The 21,044-nt window shown below is 45.9% G+C and overlaps 9 non-coding genes across 9 annotated transcripts; all 9 read right to left on the bottom strand.

Moving 5' to 3' along the window:
- Nucleotides 1-1,416: 1,416 nt before the first annotated feature.
- LOC130317455 (U2 spliceosomal RNA) lies at nt 1,417-1,607 on the bottom strand. Its single transcript, XR_008864569.1, has one exon. It is a non-coding gene; the product is annotated as a U2 spliceosomal RNA (small nuclear RNA).
- Nucleotides 1,608-3,695: 2,088 nt separating this feature from the next.
- On the bottom strand, nt 3,696-3,887 carry LOC130317554 (U2 spliceosomal RNA). Its single transcript, XR_008864659.1, has one exon. It is a non-coding gene; the product is annotated as a U2 spliceosomal RNA (small nuclear RNA).
- A 2,082-nt stretch (nt 3,888-5,969) lies between these two features.
- LOC130317552 (U2 spliceosomal RNA) lies at nt 5,970-6,160 on the bottom strand. Its single transcript, XR_008864657.1, has one exon. It is a non-coding gene; the product is annotated as a U2 spliceosomal RNA (small nuclear RNA).
- Nucleotides 6,161-8,237: 2,077 nt separating this feature from the next.
- On the bottom strand, nt 8,238-8,429 carry LOC130317549 (U2 spliceosomal RNA). Its single transcript, XR_008864654.1, has one exon. It is a non-coding gene; the product is annotated as a U2 spliceosomal RNA (small nuclear RNA).
- A 2,082-nt stretch (nt 8,430-10,511) lies between these two features.
- On the bottom strand, nt 10,512-10,703 carry LOC130317563 (U2 spliceosomal RNA). Its single transcript, XR_008864667.1, has one exon. It is a non-coding gene; the product is annotated as a U2 spliceosomal RNA (small nuclear RNA).
- Nucleotides 10,704-12,806: 2,103 nt separating this feature from the next.
- On the bottom strand, nt 12,807-12,996 carry LOC130317558 (U2 spliceosomal RNA). The gene has a single exon (XR_008864662.1). It is a non-coding gene; the product is annotated as a U2 spliceosomal RNA (small nuclear RNA).
- A 2,081-nt stretch (nt 12,997-15,077) lies between these two features.
- On the bottom strand, nt 15,078-15,268 carry LOC130317454 (U2 spliceosomal RNA). Its single transcript, XR_008864568.1, has one exon. It is a non-coding gene; the product is annotated as a U2 spliceosomal RNA (small nuclear RNA).
- Nucleotides 15,269-17,347: 2,079 nt separating this feature from the next.
- Nucleotides 17,348-17,538, bottom strand: LOC130317453 (U2 spliceosomal RNA). The gene has a single exon (XR_008864567.1). It is a non-coding gene; the product is annotated as a U2 spliceosomal RNA (small nuclear RNA).
- A 2,090-nt stretch (nt 17,539-19,628) lies between these two features.
- On the bottom strand, nt 19,629-19,819 carry LOC130317452 (U2 spliceosomal RNA). The gene has a single exon (XR_008864566.1). It is a non-coding gene; the product is annotated as a U2 spliceosomal RNA (small nuclear RNA).
- Nucleotides 19,820-21,044: the final 1,225 nt, after the last annotated feature.

The following is a 21,044-nucleotide window of genomic DNA, read 5'->3' as shown; positions in this document are numbered from 1 at the left end:
CCTGTTGCTTCTATGAAGGCCATAATAGACGACATCACCAAACAGCTCCATAGTCACATACACAGCAAAGGAGAGATGTTGTTTACACCTAGTGATGTCAGTGGTATTGAGTGACATCACAGCACAGTGCTAAGGCTCCTGGGCCTGGACACAGCAGCGGCTGCAATATCTCATACGGAGAATACGTTTATATATATGTGTGTGTGTGCGCGTATATATATATATATATATATATAATATATATATTTCTCCGCCGAAATCACTTTTAAACCCATTTCCACCTTTTTTTCCCTTCTCTTCCTCTTACTTTTTTTTCACGTTTTTTTTACGTTTTTCTCCTTTTCGCCTCTTTTCTGGGCGTATTATTCTTCTTTTTCTTCTTTTTTTTCGTCTAATGCATACCCCATCAGTGCAGCAATGCTTATTCAATACCGCCAGCAGATGGAGACACTGGGGGATAATTTTCTAAGGATTATATACTGATTTTTCCTGTCTGAATTTGTCGCACAGAAAGTTGCAGGCCAAATATGTGTGACATTTCTGCGACTTTAGCTTCTAGAGCATTTTTACAACATTATACATAGGTGCTGAATACATAAAAAGCGACTGTTCAGCGACAGACAAGTCGCATCGGCTGAAAGTAGGCCAGAATGTCAGTCCATGTTGGAGCAGGTTTAGATACAGTCTAAAGTATAGATCTCAAAGTCTGTGCACAGAATTTAGCAAGGGCCTCGCACCTTCTGATGCATCAGGTAGGTGCACAATAGCATAGCCTAACCCTCTGTACTTTGGTCTATATTGATGCGGGACATAGACAGCCAGCTGATGACCAATCCATTAGTGCAATGGATGGCTGGAAGCATTTGTCTTTGCCTTTGCAATACCACAGAAGCAATGCATGGTCAATGTACAGCAATGACACACCTGTGTGAACAGCCAGGAGACCCCCCCCCCCCCCCCCCCATGTTATGTTACATAGTTACATAGTTAGTACGGTCGAAAAAAGACATATGTCCATCAAGTTCAACCAGGGAATTAAGGGGTAGGGGTGTGGCGCGATATTGGGGAAGGGATGAGATTTTATATTTCTTCATAAGCATTAATCTTATTTTGTCAATTAGGAACATTCAGCACCCACCCGCTATCAAGGCAGCTGCCTATCATGTCATGCCCTACCTGCACAGGTGTGCTGGCTACTCAAATGATCCAATTAAGGAGGCCATTTAGTCAGCAGCAGCAGAAGTCCTGTGCCTGGACGCTCCAACAGCGGCCAGACACAAGCAGAAGCAGCAGAAGCAGCAGCACCACCTTTTGTTTTTTGGCTGCAGCAGCAGCAAGGCCCACAGGGCTGGCTAGCTGGCTAGCCAGCAAGCAGGTAGCAATGAAAGTAGGAATCTTTCTTTTAACCCTGTAAGGGGGTGGTGCACTGTACCCGAAGATACTGCCATATCGGGTCAATGCATAGGGCGACGGAAGCAAGCTTCGAAATCGGCCCCCGTTCTCAAAAATCCATTTAATATATGGTCCCCAGATAGGGGACGTATCAGATATTAAACTGATAAGAACAGATACTACACTTGATCTTAGCCAAAAGGCCGAGAAGCGATAACCGTGAAAGGGGCGGGCCCAACAAGGTCCCCTTCATGGGCACTATCACTGCTTGCTGTCAGGGAGGCTGCCAGACAATTTTCCATGCACACTCTGGGCTGGGGGGCAGTCAACCACCAGTACACACAGCAGAACCTAAACCCATACCATTATTGCTAAGCAGCAAGACAGGGGCCCATTGCACTCCCACGGGGCCTTTTTAAATGCAATCCATAACCCGGATTTGCCAGGAACCCTTCTTACTCCTCCTACTTGCATGTGACACTGGGCTTAGGATCTGCATAGGAAACACACACACAAGCACACACCTACCTTTGTTGCCTGCAGATGCCTCCTTGGCTGTCCCCAAACGGTATCAAACCAACACCCACGGGAAGCTGTAAGCATAGAGGACATGCCTGCACCCCATTGGACTTACCTGTGTGGGTTAAATCCGGGTTATTTGACAACCTATGGCGGTGATGGTTCTGCTCAGGCAGAGCAGTGCTGATGCTCCTCATAAAGCTGTCGCTGCTGTGAAGGTTCTAGGTGACATCACAAATCCCTATGGTTACATACACAACAAAGCTGGGTTGTTGTTGTTTACACTCTGCAAGGCCTGTGGAAGTGAGTGACATCATAGCACTGTAGTTCTGAGGGTTCTAGATGGATGCAACAATCTCCTGTTGCTTCTATGAAGGCCATAATAGACGACATCACCAAACAGCTCCATAGTCACATACACAGCAAAGGAGAGATGTTGTTTACACCTAGTGATGTCAGTGGTATTGAGTGACATCACAGCACAGTGCTAAGGCTCCTGGGCCTGGACACAGCAGCGGCTGCAATATCTCAACGGAGAATACGTTTATATATATGTGTGTGTGTGCGCGTATATATATATATTATAATATATATATATATATATATATATATTTCTCCGCCGAAATCACTTTTAAACCCATTTCCACCTTTTTTTCCCTTCTCTTCCTCTTACTTTTTTTTTCACGTTTTTTTACGTTTTTCTCCTTTTCGCCTCTTTTCTGGGCGTATTATTCTTCTTTTTCTTCTTTTTTTTCGTCTAATGCATACCCCCATCAGTGCAGCAATGCTTATTCAATACCGCCAGCAGATGGAGACACTGGGGGATAATTTTCTAAGGATTTATACTGATTTTTCCTGTCTGAATTTGTCGCACAGAAAGTTGCAGGCCAAATATGTGTGACATTTCTGCGACTTTAGCTTCTAGAGCATTTTTACAACATTATACATAGGTGCTGAATACATAAAAAGCGACTGTTCAGCGACAGACAAGTCGCATCGGCTGAAAGTAGGCCAGAATGTCAGTCCATGTTGGAGCAGGTTTAGATACAGTCTAAAGTATAGATCTCAAAGTCTGTGCACAGAATTTAGCAAGGGCCTCGCACCTTCTGATGCATCAGGTAGGTTGCACAATAGCATAGCCTAACCCTCTGTACTTTGGTCTATATTGATGCGGGACATAGACAGCCAGCTGATGACCAATCCATTAGTGCAATGGATGGCTGGAAGCATTTGTCTTTGCCTTTGCAATACCACAGAAGCAATGGCATGGTCAATGTACAGCAATGACACACCTGTTGTGAACAGCCAGGAGACCCCCCCCCCCCACCCCATGTTATGTTACATAGTTACATAGTTAGTACGGTCGAAAAAAGACATATGTCCATCAAGTTCAACCAGGGAATTAAGGGGTAGGGGTGTGGCGCGATATTGGGGAAGGGATGAGATTTTATATTTCTTCATAAGCATTAATCTTATTTTGTCAATTAGGAACATTCAGCACCCACCCGCTATCAAGGCAGCTGCCTATCATGTCATGCCCTACCTGCACAGGTGTGCTGGCTACTCAAATGATCCAATTAAGGAGGCCATTTAGTCAGCAGCAGCAGAAGTCCTGTGCCTGGACGCTCCAACAGCGGCCAGACACAAGCAGAAGCAGCAGAAGCAGCAGCACCACCTTTTGTTTTTTGGCTGCAGCAGCAGCAAGGCCCACAGGGCTGGCTAGCTGGCTAGCCAGCAAGCAGGTAGCAATGAAAGTAGGAATCTTTCTTTTTAACCCTGTAAGGGGGTGGTGCACTGTACCCGAAGATACTGCCATATCGGGGTCAATGCATAGGGCGACGGAAGCAAGCTTCGAAATCGGCCCCCGTTCTCAAAAATCCATTTAATATATGGTCCCCAGATAGGGGACGTATCAGATATTAAACTGATAAGAACAGATACTACACTTGATCTTAGCCAAAAGGCCGAGAAGCGATAACCGTGAAAGGGGCGGGCCCAACAAGGTCCCCTTCATGGGCACTATCACTGCTTGCTGTCAGGGAGGCTGCCAGACAATTTTCCATGCACACTCTGGGCTGGGGGGCAGTCAACCACCAGTACACACAGCAGAACCTAAACCCATACCATTATTGCTAAGCAGCAAGACAGGGGCCCATTGCACTCCCACGGGGCCTTTTTAAATGCAATCCATAACCCGGATTTGCCAGGAACCCTTCTTACTCCTCCTACTTGCATGTGACACTGGGCTTAGGATCTGCATAGGAAACACACACACAAGCACACACCTACCTTTGTTGCCTGCAGATGCCTCCTTGGCTGTCCCCAAACGGTATCAAACCAACACCCACGGGAAGCTGTAAGCATAGAGGACATGCCTGCACCCCATTGGACTTACCTGTGTGGGTTAAATCCGGGTTATTTGACAACCTATGGCGGTGATGGTTCTGCTCAGGCAGAGCAGTGCTGATGCTCCTCATAAAGCTGTCGCTGCTGTGAAGGTTCTAGGTGACATCACAAATCCCCTATGGTTACATACACAACAAAGCTGGGTTGTTGTTGTTTACACTCTGCAAGGCCTGTGGAAGTGAGTGAAATCATAGCACTGTAGTTCTGAGGGTTCTAGATGGATGCAACAATCTCCTGTTGCTTCTATGAAGGCCATAATAGACGACATCACCAAACAGCTCCATAGTCACATACACAGCAAAGGAGAGATGTTGTTTACACCTAGTGATGTCAGTGGTATTGAGTGACATCACAGCACAGTGCTAAGGCTCCTGGGCCTGGACACAGCAGCGGCTGCAATATCTCAACGGAGAATACGTTTATATATATGTGTTGTGTGTGTGCGCGTATATATATATATATATATATATATATATATATATATATATATTTCTCCGCCGAAATCACTTTTAAACCCATTTCCACCTTTTTTTCCCTTCTCTTCCTCTTACTTTTTTTTCACGTTTTTTTACGTTTTTCTCCTTTTCGCCTCTTTTCTGGGCGTATTATTCTTCTTTTTCTTCTTTTTTTTCGTCTAATGCATACCCCATCAGTGCAGCAATGCTTATTCAATACCGCCAGCAGATGGAGACACTGGGGGATAATTTTCTAAGGATTTATACTGATTTTTCCTGTCTGAATTTGTCGCACAGAAAGTTGCAGGCCAAATATGTGTGACATTTCTGCGACTTTAGCTTCTAGAGCATTTTTACAACATTATACATAGGTGCTGAATACATAAAAAGCGACTGTTCAGCGACAGACAAGTCGCATCGGCTGAAAGTAGGCCAGAATGTCAGTCCATGTTGGAGCAGGTTTAGATACAGTCTAAAGTATAGATCTCAAAGTCTGTGCACAGAATTTAGCAAGGGCCTCGCACCTTCTGATGCATCAGGTAGGTGCACAATAGCATAGCCTAACCCTCTGTACTTTGGTCTATATTGATGCGGGACATAGACAGCCAGCTGATGACCAATCCATTAGTGCAATGGATGGCTGGAAGCATTTGTCTTTGCCTTTGCAATACCACAGAAGCAATGCATGGTCAATGTACAGCAATGACACACCTGTGTGAACAGCCAGGAGACCCCCCCCCCCCATGTTATGTTACATAGTTACATAGTTAGTACGGTCGAAAAAAGACATATGTCCATCAAGTTCAACCAGGGAATTAAGGGGTAGGGGTGTGGCGCGATATTGGGGAAGGGATGAGATTTTATATTTCTTCATAAGCATTAATCTTATTTTGTCAATTAGGAACATTCAGCACCCACCCGCTATCAAGGCAGCTGCCTATCATGTCATGCCCTACCTGCACAGGTGTGCTGGCTACTCAAATGATCCAATTAAGGAGGCCATTTAGTCAGCAGCAGCAGAAGTCCTGTGCCTGGACGCTCCAACAGCGGCCAGACACAAGCAGAAGCAGCAGAAGCAGCAGCACCACCTTTTGTTTTTTGGCTGCAGCAGCAGCAAGGCCCACAGGGCTGGCTAGCTGGCTAGCCAGCAAGCAGGTAGCAATGAAAGTAGGAATCTTTCTTTTTAACCCTGTAAGGGGGTGGTGCACTGTACCCGACGATACTGCCATATCGGGTCAATGCATAGGGCGACGGAAGCAAGCTTCGAAATCGGCCCCCGTTCTCAAAAATCCATTTAATATATGGTCCCCAGATAGGGGACGTATCAAATATTAAACTGATAAGAACAGATACTACACTTGATCTTAGCCAAAAGGCCGAGAAGCGATAACCGTGAAAGGGGCGGGCCCAACAAGGTCCCCTTCATGGGCACTATCACTGCTTGCTGTCAGGGAGGCTGCCAGACAATTTTCCATGCACACTCTGGGCTGGGGGGCAGTCAACCACCAGTACACACAGCAGAACCTAAACCCATACCATTATTGCTAAGCAGCAAGACAGGGGCCCATTGCACTCCCACGGGGCCTTTTTAAATGCAATCCATAACCCGGATTTGCCAGGAACCCTTCTTACTCCTCCTACTTGCATGTGACACTGGGCTTAGGATCTGCATAGGAAACACACACACAAGCACACACCTACCTTTGTTGCCTGCAGATGCCTCCTTGGCTGTCCCCAAACGGTATCAAACCAACACCCACGGGAAGCTGTAAGCATAGAGGACATGCCTGCACCCCATTGGACTTACCTGTGTGGGTTAAATCCGGGTTATTTGACAACCTATGGCGGTGATGGTTCTGCTCAGGCAGAGCAGTGCTGATGCTCCTCATAAAGCTGTCGCTGCTGTGAAGGTTCTAGGTGACATCACAAATCCCTATGGTTACATACACAACAAAGCTGGGTTGTTGTTGTTTACACTCTGCAAGGCCTGTGGAAGTGAGTGACATCATAGCACTGTAGTTCTGAGGGTTCTAGATGGATGCAACAATCTCCTGTTGCTTCTATGAAGGCCATAATAGACGACATCACCAAACAGCTCCATAGTCACATACACAGCAAAGGAGAGATGTTGTTTACACCTAGTGATGTCAGTGGTATTGAGTGACATCACAGCACAGTGCTAAGGCTCCTGGGCCTGGACACAGCAGCGGCTGCAATATCTCAACGGAGAATACGTTTATATATATGTGTGTGTGTGCGCGTATATATATATATATATATATATATATATATATATATATATATATATATTTCTCCGCCGAAATCACTTTTAAACCCATTTCCACCTTTTTTTCCCTTCTCTTCCTCTTACTTTTTTTTCACGTTTTTTTACGTTTTTCTCCTTTTCGCCTCTTTTCTGGGCGTATTATTCTTCTTTTTCTTCTTTTTTTTCGTCTAATGCATACCCCATCAGTGCAGCAATGCTTATTCAATACCGCCAGCAGATGGAGACACTGGGGGATAATTTTCTAAGGATTTATACTGATTTTTCCTGTCTGAATTTGTCGCACAGAAAGTTGCAGGCCAAATATGTGTGACATTTCTGCGACTTTAGCTTCTAGAGCATTTTTACAACATTATACATAGGTGCTGAATACATAAAAAGCGACTGTTCAGCGACAGACAAGTCGCATCGGCTGAAAGTAGGCCAGAATGTCAGTCCATGTTGGAGCAGGTTTAGATACAGTCTAAAGTATAGATCTCAAAGTCTGTGCACAGAATTTAGCAAGGGCCTCGCACCTTCTGATGCATCAGGTAGGTGCACAATAGCATAGCCTAACCCTCTGTACTTTGGTCTATATTGATGCGGGACATAGACAGCCAGCTGATGACCAATCCATTAGTGCAATGGATGGCTGGAAGCATTTGTCTTTGCCTTTGCAATACCACAGAAGCAATGCATGGTCAATGTACAGCAATGACACACCTGTGTGAACAGCCAGGAGACCCCCCCCCCCCCCCATGTTATGTTACATAGTTACATAGTTAGTACGGTCGAAAAAAGACATATGTCCATCAAGTTCAACCAGGGAATTAAGGGGTAGGGGTGTGGCGCGATATTGGGGAAGGGATGAGATTTTATATTTCTTCATAAGCATTAATCTTATTTTGTCAATTAGGAACATTCAGCACCCACCCGCTATCAAGGCAGCTGCCTATCATGTGCACAGGTGTGGCTGGCTACTCAAATGATCCAATTAAGGAGGCCATTTAGTCAGCAGCAGCAGAAGTCCTGTGCTGGACGCTCCAACAGCGGCCAGACACAAGCAGAAGCAGCAGAAGCAGCAGCAGCAGCACCACCTTTTGTTTTTTGGCTGCAGCAGCAAGGCCCACAGGCTGGCTAGCTGGCTAGCCAGCAAGCAGGTAGCAATGAAAGTAGGAATCTTTCTTTTTAACCCTGTAAGGGGGTGGTGCACTGTACCCCGAAGATACTGCCATATCGGGTCAATGCATAGGGCGACGGAAGCAAGCTTCGAAATCGGCCCCCGTTCTCAAAAATCCATTTAATATATGGTCCCCAGATAGGGGACGTATCAGATATTAAACTGATAAGAACAGATACTACACTTGATCTTAGCCAAAAGGCCGAGAAGCGATAACCGTGAAAGGGGCGGGCCCAACAAGGTCCCCCTTCATGGGCACTATCACTGCTTGCTGTCAGGGAGGCTGCCAGACAATTTTCCATGCACACTCTGGGCTGGGGGGCAGTCAACCACCAGTACACACAGCAGAACCTAAACCCATACCATTATTGCTAAGCAGCAAGACAGGGGCCCATTGCACTCCACACGGGGCCTTTTTAAATGCAATCCATAACCCGGATTTGCCAGGAACCCTTCTTACTCCTCCTACTTGCATGTGACACTGGGCTTAGATCTGCATAGGAAACACACACACAAGCACACACCTACCTTTGTTGCCTGCAGATGCCTCCTTGGCTGTCCCCAAACGGTATCAAACCAACACCCACGGGAAGCTGTAAGCATAGAGGACATGCCTGCACCCCATTGGACTTACCTGTGTGGGTTAAATCCGGGTTATTTGACAACCTATGGCGGTGATGGTTCTGCTCAGGCAGAGCAGTGCTGATGCTCCTCATAAAGCTGTCGCTGCTGTGAAGGTTCTAGGTGACATCACAAATCCTATGGTTACATACACAACAAAGCTGGGTTGTTGTTGTTTACACTCTGCAAGGCCTGTGGAAGTGAGTGACATCATAGCACTGTAGTTCTGAGGGTTCTAGATGGATGCAACAATCTCCTGTTGCTTCTATGAAGGCCATAATAGACGACATCACCAAACAGCTCCATAGTCACATACACAGCAAAGGAGAGATGTTGTTTACACCTAGTGATGTCAGTGGTATTGAGTGACATCACAGCACAGTGCTAAGGCTCCTGGGCCTGGACACAGCAGCGGCTGCAATATCTCAACGGAGAATACGTTTATATATATGTGTGTGTGTGCGCGTATATATATATATATATATATATATATATATATATATTTTCTCCGCGAAATCACTTTTAAACCCATTTCCACCTTTTTTTCCCTTCTCTTCCTCTTACTTTTTTTCACGTTTTTTTACGTTTTTCTCCTTTTCGCCTCTTTTCTGGGCGTATTATTCTTCTTTTTCTTCTTTTTTTTCGTCTAATGCATACCCCATCAGTGCAGCAATGCTTATTCAATACCGCCAGCAGATGGAGACACTGGGGGATAATTTTCTAAGGATTTATACTGATTTTTCCTGTCTGAATTTGTCGCACAGAAGTTGCAGGCCAAATATGTGTGACATTTCTGCGACTTTAGCTTCTAGAGCATTTTTACAACATTATACATAGGTGCTGAATACATAAAAAGCGACTGTTCAGCGACAGACAAGTCGCATCGGCTGAAAGTAGGCCAGAATGTCAGTCCATGTTGGAGCAGGTTTAGATACAGTCTAAAGTATAGATCTCAAAGTCTGTGCACAGAATTTAGCAAGGGCCTCGCACCTTCTGATGCATCAGGTAGGTGCACAATAGCATAGCCTAACCCTCTGTACTTTGGTCTATATTGATGCGGGACATAGACAGCCAGCTGATGACCAATCCATTAGTGCAATGGATGGCTGGAAGCATTTGTCTTTGCCTTTGCAATACCACAGAAGCAATGCATGGTCAATGTACAGCAATGACACACCTGTGTGAACAGCCAGGAGACCCCCCCCCCCCCCCCCCCCATGTTATGTTACATAGTTACATAGTTAGTACGGTCGAAAAAAGACATATGTCCATCAAGTTCAACCAGGGAATTAAGGGGTAGGGGTGTGGCGCGATATTGGGGAAGGGATGAGATTTTATATTTCTTCATAAGCATTAATCTTATTTTGTCAATTAGGAACATTCAGCACCCACCCGCTATCAAGGCAGCTGCCTATCATGTCATGCCCTACCTGCACAGGTGTGCTGGCTACTCAAATGATCCAATTAAGGAGGCCATTTAGTCAGCAGCAGCAGAAGTCCTGTGCCTGGACGCTCCAACAGCGGCCAGACACAAGCAGAAGCAGCAGAAGCAGCAGCAGCAGCACCACCTTTTGTTTTTTGGCTGCAGCAGCAAGGCCCACAGGGCTGGCTAGCTGGCTAGCCAGCAAGCAGGTAGCAATGAAAGTAGGAATCTTTCTTTTTAACCCCTGTAAGGGGGTGGTGCACTGTACCCGAAGATACTGCCATATCGGGTCAATGCATAGGGCGACGGAAGCAAGCTTCGAAATCGGCCCCCGTTCTCAAAAATCCATTTAATATATGGTCCCCAGATAGGGGGACGTATCAATATTAAAACTGATAAGAACAGATACTACACTTGATCTTAGCCAAAAGGCCGAGAAGCGATAACCGTGAAAGGGGCGGCCCAACAAGGGTCCCCTTCATGGGCACTTATCACTGCTTGCTGTCAGGGAGGCTGCCAGACAATTTTCCATGCACACTCTGGGCTGGGGGGCAGTCAACCACCAGTACACACAGCAGAACCTAAACCCATACCATTATTTGCTAAGCAGCAAGACAGGGGCCCATTGCACTCCCACGGGGCCTTTTTAAATGCAATCCATAACCCGGATTTGCCAGGAACCCTTCTTACTCCTCCTACTTGCATGTGACACTGGGCTTAGGATCTGCATAGGAAACACACACACAAGCACAACACCTACCTTTGTTGCCCTGCAGATGCCTCCTTGGCTGTCCCCAAACGGTATCAAACCAACACCCACGGGAAGCTGTAAGCATAGAGGACATGCCTGCACCCCATTGGACTTACCTGTGTGGGTTAAATCCGGGTTATTTGACAACCTATGGCGGTGATGGTTCTGCTCAGGCAGAGCAGTGCTGATGCTCCTCATAAAGCTGTCGCTGCTGTGAAGGTTCTAGGTGACATCACAAATCCCTATGGTTACATACACAACAAAGCTGGGTTGTTGTTGTTTACACTCTGCAAGGCCTGTGGAAGTGAGTGACATCATAGCACTGTAGTTCTGAGGGTTCTAGATGGATGCAAACAATCTCCTGTTGCTTCTATGAAGGCCATAATAGACGACATCACCAAACAGCTCCATAGTCACATACACAGCAAAGGAGAGATGTTGTTTACACCCTAGTGATGTCAGTGGTATTGAGTGACATCACAGCACAGTGCTAAGGCTCCTGGGCCTGGACACAGCAGCGGCTGCAATATCTCAACGGAGAATACGTTTATATATATGTGTGTGTGTGCGCGTATATATATATATATATATATATATATATATATATATATATATATATTTCTCCCGCCGAAATCACTTTTAAACCCATTTCCACCTTTTTTTCCCTTCTCTTCCTCTTACTTTTTTTTCACGTTTTTTTACGTTTTTTCTCCTTTTCGCCTCTTTTCTGGGCGTATTATTCTTCTTTTTCTTCTTTTTTTTCGTCTAATGCATACCCCATCAGTGCAGCAATGCTTATTCAATACCGCCAGCAGATGGAGACACTGGGGGATAATTTTCTAAGGATTTATACTGATTTTTCCTGTCTGAATTTGTCGCACAGAAAGTTGCAGGCCAAATATGTGTGACATTTCTGCGACTTTAGCTTCTAGAGCATTTTTACAACATTATACATAGGTGCTGAATACATAAAAAGCGACTGTTCAGCGACAGACAAGTCGCATCGGCTGAAAGTAGGCCAGAATGTCAGTCCATGTTGGAGCAGGTTTAGATACAGTCCTAAAGTATAGATCTCAAAGTCTGTGCACAGAATTTAGCAAGGGCCTCGCACCTTCTGATGCATCAGGTAGGTGCACAATAGCATAGCCTAACCCTCTGTACTTTGGTCTATATTGATGCGGGACATAGACAGCCAGCTGATGACCAATCCATTAGTGCAATGGATGGCTGGAAGCATTTGTCTTTGCCTTTGCAATACCACAGAAGCAATGCATGGTCAATGTACAGCAATGACACACCTGTGTGAACAGCCAGGAGACCCCCCCCCCCCCCCCCCCATGTTATGTTACATAGTTACATAGTTAGTACGGTCGAAAAAAGACATATGTCCATCAAGTTCAACCAGGGAATTAAGGGGTAGGGGTGTGGCGCGATATTGGGGAAGGGATGAGATTTTATATTTCTTCATAAGCATTAATCTTATTTTGTCCAATTAGGAACATTCAGCACCCACACCGCTATCAAGGCAGCTGCCTATCATGTCATGCCCTACCTGCACAGGTGTGCTGGCTACTCAAATGATCCAATTAAGGAGGCCATTTAGTCAGCAGCAGCAGAAGTCCTGTGCCTGGACGCTCCAACAGCGGCCAGACACAAGCAGAAGCAGCAGAAGCAGCAGCAGCAGCACCACCTTTTGTTTTTTGGCTGCAGCAGCAAGGCCCACAGGGCTGGCTAGCTGGCTAGCCAGCAAGCAGGTAGCAATGAAAGTAGGAATCTTTCTTTTTAACCCTGTAAGGGGGTGGTGCACTGTACCCGAAGATACTGCCATATCGGGTCAATGCATAGGGCGACGGAAGCAAGCTTCGAAATCGGCCCCCGTTCTCAAAAATCCATTAATATATGGTCCCCAGATAGGGGACGTATCAGATATTAAACTGATAAGAACAGATACTACACTTGATCTTAGCCAAAAGGCCGAGAAGCGATAACCGTGAAAGGGGCGGGCCCAACAAGGTCCCCTTCATGGGCACTATCACTGCTTGCTGTCAGGGAGGCTGCCAGACAATTTTCCAAGCACACTCTGGGCTGGGGGGCAGTCAACCACCAGTACACACAGCAGAACCTAAACCCATACCATTATTGCTAAGCAGCAAGACAGGGGCCCATTGCACTCCCACGGGGGCCTTTTTAAATGCAATCCATAACCCGGATTTGCCAGGAACCCTTCTTACTCCTCCTACTTGCATGTGACACTGGGCTTAGGATCTGCATAGGAAACACACACACAAGCACACACCTACCTTTGTTGCCTGCAGATGCCTCCTTGGCTGTCCCCAAACGGTATCAAACCAACACCCACGGGAAGCTGTAAGCATAGAGGACATGCCTGCACCCCATTGGACTTACCTGTGTGGGTTAAATCCGGGTTATTTGACAACCTATGGCGGTGATGGTTCTGCTCAGGCAGAGCAGTGCTGATGCTCCTCATAAAGCTGTCGCTGCTGTGAAGGTTCTAGGTGACATCACAATCCCTATGGTTACATACACAACAAAGCTGGGTTGTTGTTGTTTACACTCTGCAAGGCCTGTGGAAGTGAGTGACATCATAGCACTGTAGTTCTGAGGGTTCTAGATGGATGCAACAATCTCCTGTTGCTTCTATGAAGGCCATAATAGACGACATCACCAAACAGCTCCATAGTCACATACACAGCAAAGGAGAGATGTTGTTTACACCTAGTGATGTCAGTGGTATTGAGTGACATCACAGCACAGTGCTAAGGCTCCTGGGCCTGGACACAGCAGCGGCTGCAATATCTCAACGGAGAATACGTTTATATATATGTGTGTGTGTGCGCGTATATTATATATATATATATATATATATATATATTTCTCCGCCGAAATCACTTTTTAAACCCATTTCCACCTTTTTTTCCCTTCTCTTCCTCTTACTTTTTTTTCACGTTTTTTTACGTTTTTCTCCTTTTCGCCTCTTTTCTGGGCGTATTATTCTTCTTTTTCTTCTTTTTTTTCGTCTAATGCATACCCCATCAGTGCAGCAATGCTTATTCAATACCGCCAGCAGATGGAGACACTGGGGGGATAATTTTCTAAGGATTTATACTGATTTTTCCTGTCTGAATTTGTCGCACAGAAAGTTGCAGGCCAAATATGTGTGACATTTCTGCGACTTTAGCTTCTAGAGCATTTTTACAACATTATACATAGGTGCTGAATACATAAAAAGCGACTGTTCAGCGACAGACAAGTCGCATCGGCTGAAAGTAGGCCAGAATGTCAGTCCATGTTGGAGCAGGTTTAGATACAGTCTAAAGTATAGATCTCAAAGTCTGTGCACAGAATTTAGCAAGGGCCTCGCACCTTCTGATGCATCAGGTAGGTGCACAATAGCATAGCCTAACCCTCTGTACTTTGGTCTATATTGATGCGGGGACATAGACAGCCAGCTGATGACCAATCCATTAGTGCAATGGATGGCTGGAAGCATTTGTCTTTGCCTTTGCAATACCACAGAAGCAATGCATGGTCAATGTACAGCAATGACACACCTGTGTGAACAGCCAGGAGACCCCCCCCCCCCCCCCATGTTATGTTACATAGTTACATAGTTAGTACGGTCGAAAAAAGACATATGTCCATCAAGTTCAACCAGGGAATTAAGGGGTAGGGGTGTGGCGCGATATTGGGGAAGGGATGAGATTTTATATTTCTTCATAAGCATTAATCTTATTTTGTCAATTAGGAACATTCAGCACCCACCCGCTATCAAGGCAGCTGCCTATCATGTCATGCCCTACCTGCACAGGTGTGCTGGCTACTCAAATGATCCAATTAAGGAGGCCATTTAGTCAGCAGGCAGCAGAAGTCCTGTGCCTGGACGCTCCAACAGCGGCCAGACACAAGCAGAAGCAGCAGAAGCAGCAGCAGCAGCACCACCTTTTGTTTTTTTGGCTGCAGCAGCAAGGCCCACAGGGCTGGCTAGCTGGCTAGCCAGCAAGCAGGTAGCAATGAAAGTAGGAATCTTTCTTTTTAACCCTGTAAGGGGGTGGTGCACTGTACCCGAAGATACTGCCATATCGGGTCAATGCATAGGGCGACGGAAGCAAGCTTCGAAATCGGCCCCCGTTCTCAAAAATCCATTTAATATATGGTCCCCAGATAGGGGACGTATCAGATATTAAACTGATAAGAACAGATACTACACTTGATCTTAGCCAAAAGGCCGAGAAGCGATAACCGTGAAAGGGGCGGGCCCAACAAGGTCCCCTTCATGGGCACTATCACTGCTTGCTGTCAGGGAGGCTGCCAGACAATTTTCCATGCACACTCTGGGCTGGGGGGCAGTCAACCACCAGTACACACAGCAGAACCTAAACCCATACCATTATTGCTAAGCAGCAAGACAGGGGCCCATTGCACTCCCACGGGGCCTTTTTAAATGCAATCCATAACCCGGATTTGCCAGGAACCCTTCTTACTCCTCCTACTTGCATGTGACACTGGGCTTAGGATCTGCATAGGAAACACACACACAAGCACACACCTACCTTTGTTGCCTGCAGATGCCTCCTTGGCTGTCCCCAAACGGTATCAAACCAACACCCACGGGAAGCTGTAAGCATAGAGGACATGCCTGCACCCCATTGGACTTACCTGTGTGGGTTAAATCCGGGTTATTTGACAACCTATGGCGGTGATGGTTCTGCTCAGGCAGAGCAGTGCTGATGCTCCTCATAAAGCTGTCGCTGCTGTGAAGGTTCTAGGTGACATCACAAATCCCTATGGTTACATACACAACAAAGCTGGGTTGTTGTTGTTTACACTCTGCAAGGCCTGTGGAAGTGAGTGACATCATAGCACTGTAGTTCTGAGGGTTCTAGATGGATGCAACAATCTCCTGTTGCTTCTATGAAGGCCATAATAGACGACATCACCAAACAGCTCCATAGTCACATACACAGCAAAGGAGAGATGTTGTTTACACCTAGTGATGTCAGTGGTATTGAGTGACATCACAGCACAGTGCTAAGGCTCCTGGGCCTGGACACAGCAGCGGCTGCAATATCTCAACGGAGAATACGTTTATATATATGTGTGTGTGTGCGCGTATATATATATATATATATATATATATATATATATATTTCTCCGCCGAAATCACTTTTAAACCCATTTCCACCTTTTTTTCCCTTCTCTTCCTCTTACTTTTTTTTCACGTTTTTTTACGTTTTTCTCCTTTTCGCCTCTTTTCTGGGCGTATTATTCTTCTTTTTCTTCTTTTTTTTCGTCTAATGCATACCCCATCAGTGCAGCAATGCTTATTCAATACCGCCAGCAGATGGAGACACTGGGGGATAATTTTCTAAGGATTTATACTGATTTTTCCTGTCTGAATTTGTCGCACAGAAAGTTGCAGGCCAAATATGTGTGACATTTCTGCGACTTTAGCTTCTAGAGCATTTTTACAACATTATACATAGGTGCTGAATACATAAAAAGCGACTGTTCAGCGACAGACAAGTCGCATCGGCTGAAAGTAGGCCAGAATGTCAGTCCATGTTGGAGCAGGTTTAGATAACAGTCTAAAGTATAGATCTCAAAGTCTGTGCACAGAATTTAGCAAGGGCCTCGCACCTTCTGATGCATCAGGTAGGTGCACAATAGCATAGCCTAACCCTCTGTACTTTGGTCTATATTGATGCGGGACATAGACAGCCAGCTGATGACCAATCCATTAGTGCAATGGATGGCTGGAAGCATTTGTCTTTGCCTTTGCAATACCACAGAAGCAATGCATGGTCAATGTACAGCAATGACACACCTGTGTGAACAGCCAGGAGACCCCCCCCCCCCCCCATGTTATGTTACATAGTTACATAGTTAGTACGGTCGAAAAAAGACATATGTCCATCAAGTTCAACCAGGGAATTAAGGGGTAGGGGTGTGGCACGATATTGGGGAAGGGATGAGATTTTATATTTCTTCATAAGCATTAATCTTATTTTGTCAATTAGGAACATTCAGCACCCACCCGCTATCAAGGCAGCTGCCTATCATGTCATGCCCTACCTGCACAGGTGTGCTGGCTACTCAAATGATCCAATTAAGGAGGCCATTTAGTCAGCAGCAGCAGAAGTCCTGTGCCTGGACGCTCCAACAGCGGCCAGACACAAGCAGAAGCAGCAGAAGCAGCAGCAGCAGCACCACCTTTTGTTTTTTGGCTGCAGCAGCAAGGCCCACAGGGCTGGCTAGCTGGCTAGCCAGCAAGCAGGTAGCAATGAAAGTAGGAATCTTTCTTTTTAACCCTGTAAGGGGGTGGTGCACTGTACCCGAAGATACTGCCATATCGGGTCAATGCATAGGGCGACGGAAGCAAGCTTCGAAATCGGCCCCCGTTCTCAAAAATCCATTTAATATATGGTCCCCAGATAGGGGACGTATCAGATATTAAACTGATAAGAACAGATACTACACTTGATCTTAGCCAAAAGGCCGAGAAGCGATAACCGTGAAAGGGGCGGGCCCAACAAGGTCCCCTTCATGGGCACTATCACTGCTTGCTGTCAGGGAGGCTGCCAGACAATTTTCCATGCACACTCTGGGCTGGGGGGCAGTCAACCACCAGTACACACAGCAGAACCTAAACCCATACCATTATTGCTAAGCAGCAAGACAGGGGCCCATTGCACTCCCACGGGGCCTTTTTAAATGCAATCCATAACCCGGATTTGCCAGGAACCCTTCTTACTCCTCCTACTTGCATGTGACACTGGGCTTAGGATCTGCATAGGAAACACACACACAAGCACACACCTACCTTTGTTGCCTGCAGATGCCTCCTTGGCTGTCCCCAAACGGTATCAAACCAACATCCACGGGAAGCTGTAAGCATAGAGGACATGCCTGCACCCCATTGGACTTACCTGTGTGGGTTAAATCCGGGTTATTTGACAACCTATGGCGGTGATGGTTCTGCTCAGGCAGAGCAGTGCTGATGCTCCTCATAAAGCTGTCGCTGCTGTGAAGGTTCTAGGTGACATCACAAATCCCTATGGTTACATACACAACAAAGCTGGGTTGTTGTTGTTTACACTCTGCAAGGCCTGTGGAAGTGAGTGACATCATAGCACTGTAGTTCTGAGGGTTCTAGATGGATGCAACAATCTCCTGTTGCTTCTATGAAGGCCATAATAGACGACATCACCAAACAGCTCCATAGTCACATACACAGCAAAGGAGAGATGTTGTTTACACCTAGTGATGTCAGTGGTATTGAGTGACATCACAGCACAGTGCTAAGGCTCCTGGGCCTGGACACAGCAGCGGCTGCAATATCTCAACGGAGAATACGTTTATATATATGTGTGTGTGTGCGCGTATATATATATATATATATATATATATATATATATATATATATATATATCTCCGCCGAAATCACTTTTAAACCCATTTCCACCTTTTTTTCCCTTCTCTTCCTCTTACTTTTTTTTCACGTTTTTTTACGTTTTTCTCCTTTTCGCCTCTTTTCTGGGCGTATTATTCTTCTTTTTCTTCTTTTTTTTCGTCTAATGCATACCCCATCAGTGCAGCAATGCTTATTCAATACCGCCAGCAGATGGAGACACTGGGGGATAATTTTCTAAGGATTTATACTGATTTTTCCTGTCTGAATTTGTCGCACAGAAAGTTGCAGGCCAAATATGTGTGACATTTCTGCGACTTTAGCTTCTAGAGCATTTTTACAACATTATACATAGGTGCTGAATACATAAAAAGCGACTGTTCAGCGACAGACAAGTCGCATCGGCTGAAAGTAGGCCAGAATGTCAGTCCATGTTGGAGCAGGTTTAGATACAGTCTAAAGTATAGATCTCAAAGTCTGTGCACAGAATTTAGCAAGGGCCTCGCACCTTCTGATGCATCAGGTAGGTGCACAATAGCATAGCCTAACCCTCTGTACTTTGGTCTATATTGATGCGGGACATAGACAGCCAGCTGATGACCAATCCATTAGTGCAATGGATGGCTGGAAGCATTTGTCTTTGCCTTTGCAATACCACAGAAGCAATGCATGGTCAATGTACAGCAATGACACACCTGTGTGAACAGCCAGGAGACCCCCCCCCCCCCCCCCATGTTATGTTACATAGTTACATAGTTAGTACGGTCGAAAAAAGACATATGTCCATCAAGTTCAACCAGGGAATTAAGGGGTAGGGGTGTGGCGCGATATTGGGGAAGGGATGAGATTTTATATTTCTTCATAAGCATTAATCTTATTTTGTCAATTAGGAACATTCAGCACCCACCCGCTATCAAGGCAGCTGCCTATCATGTCATGCCCTACCTGCACAGGTGTGCTGGCTACTCAAATGATCCAATTAAGGAGGCCATTTAGTCAGCAGCAGCAGAAGTCCTGTGCCTGGACGCTCCAACAGCGGCCAGACACAAGCAGAAGCAGCAGAAGCAGCAGCAGCAGCACCACCTTTTGTTTTTTGGCTGCAGCAGCAAGGCCCACAGGGCTGGCTAGCTGGCTAGCCAGCAAGCAGGTAGCAATGAAAGTAGGAATCTTTCTTTTTAACCCTGTAAGGGGGTGGTGCACTGTACCCGAAGATACTGCCATATCGGGTCAATGCATAGGGCGACGGAAGCAAGCTTCGAAATCGGCCCCCGTTCTCAAAAATCCATTTAATATATGGTCCCCAGATAGGGGACGTATCAGATATTAAACTGATAAGAACAGATACTACACTTGATCTTAGCCAAAAGGCCGAGAAGCGATAACCGTGAAAGGGGCGGGCCCAACAAGGTCCCCTTCATGGGCACTATCACTGCTTGCTGTCAGGGAGGCTGCCAGACAATTTTCCATGCACACTCTGGGCTGGGGGGCAGTCAACCACCAGTACACACAGCAGAACCGAAACCCATACCATTATTGCTAAGCAGCAAGACAGGGGCCCATTGCACTCCCACGGGGCCTTTTTAAATGCAATCCATAACCCGGATTTGCCAGGAACCCTTCTTACTCCTCCTACTTGCATGTGACACTGGGCTTAGGATCTGCATAGGAAACACACACACAAGCACACACCTACCTTTGTTGCCTGCAGATGCCTCCTTGGCTGTCCCCAAACGGTATCAAACCAACACCCACGGGAAGCTGTAAGCATAGAGGACATGCCTGCACCCCATTGGACTTACCTGTGTGGGTTAAATCCGGGTTATTTGACAACCTATGGCGGTGATGGTTCTGCTCAGGCAGAGCAGTGCTGATGCTCCTCATAAAGCTGTCGCTGCTGTGAAGGTTCTAGGTGACATCACAAATCCCTATGGTTACATACACAACAAAGCTGGGTTGTTGTTGTTTACACTCTGCAAGGCCTGTGGAAGTGAGTGACATCATAGCACTGTAGTTCTGAGGGTTCTAGATGGATGCAACAATCTCCTGTTGCTTCTATGAAGGCCATAATAGACGACATCACCAAACAGCTCCATAGTCACATACACAGCAAAGGAGAGATGTTGTTTACACCTAGTGATGTCAGTGGTATTGAGTGACATCACAGCACAGTGCTAAGGCTCCTGGGCCTGGACACAGCAGCGGCTGCAATATCTCAACGGAGAATACGTTTATATATATGTGTGTGTGTGCGCGTATATATATATATATATATATATATATATATATATATATATTTCTCCGCCGAAATCACTTTTAAACCCATTTCCACCTTTTTTTCCCTTCTCTTCCTCTTACTTTTTTTTCACGTTTTTTTACGTTTTTCTCCTTTTCGCCTCTTTTCTGGGCGTATTATTCTTCTTTTTCTTCTTTTTTTTCGTCTAATGCATACCCCATCAGTGCAGCAATGCTTATTCAATACCGCCAGCAGATGGAGACACTGGGGGATAATTTTCTAAGGATTTATACTGATTTTTCCTGTCTGAATTTGTCGCACAGAAAGTTGCAGGCCAAATATGTGTGACATTTCTGCGACTTTAGCTTCTAG

Source organism: Hyla sarda, unplaced genomic scaffold (genome assembly GCF_029499605.1).
Source record: "Hyla sarda isolate aHylSar1 unplaced genomic scaffold, aHylSar1.hap1 scaffold_200, whole genome shotgun sequence".
Classification (NCBI taxonomy): Eukaryota; Metazoa; Chordata; class Amphibia; order Anura; family Hylidae; genus Hyla; species Hyla sarda.
This window is presented reverse-complemented; position numbering and strand designations above follow the sequence as displayed.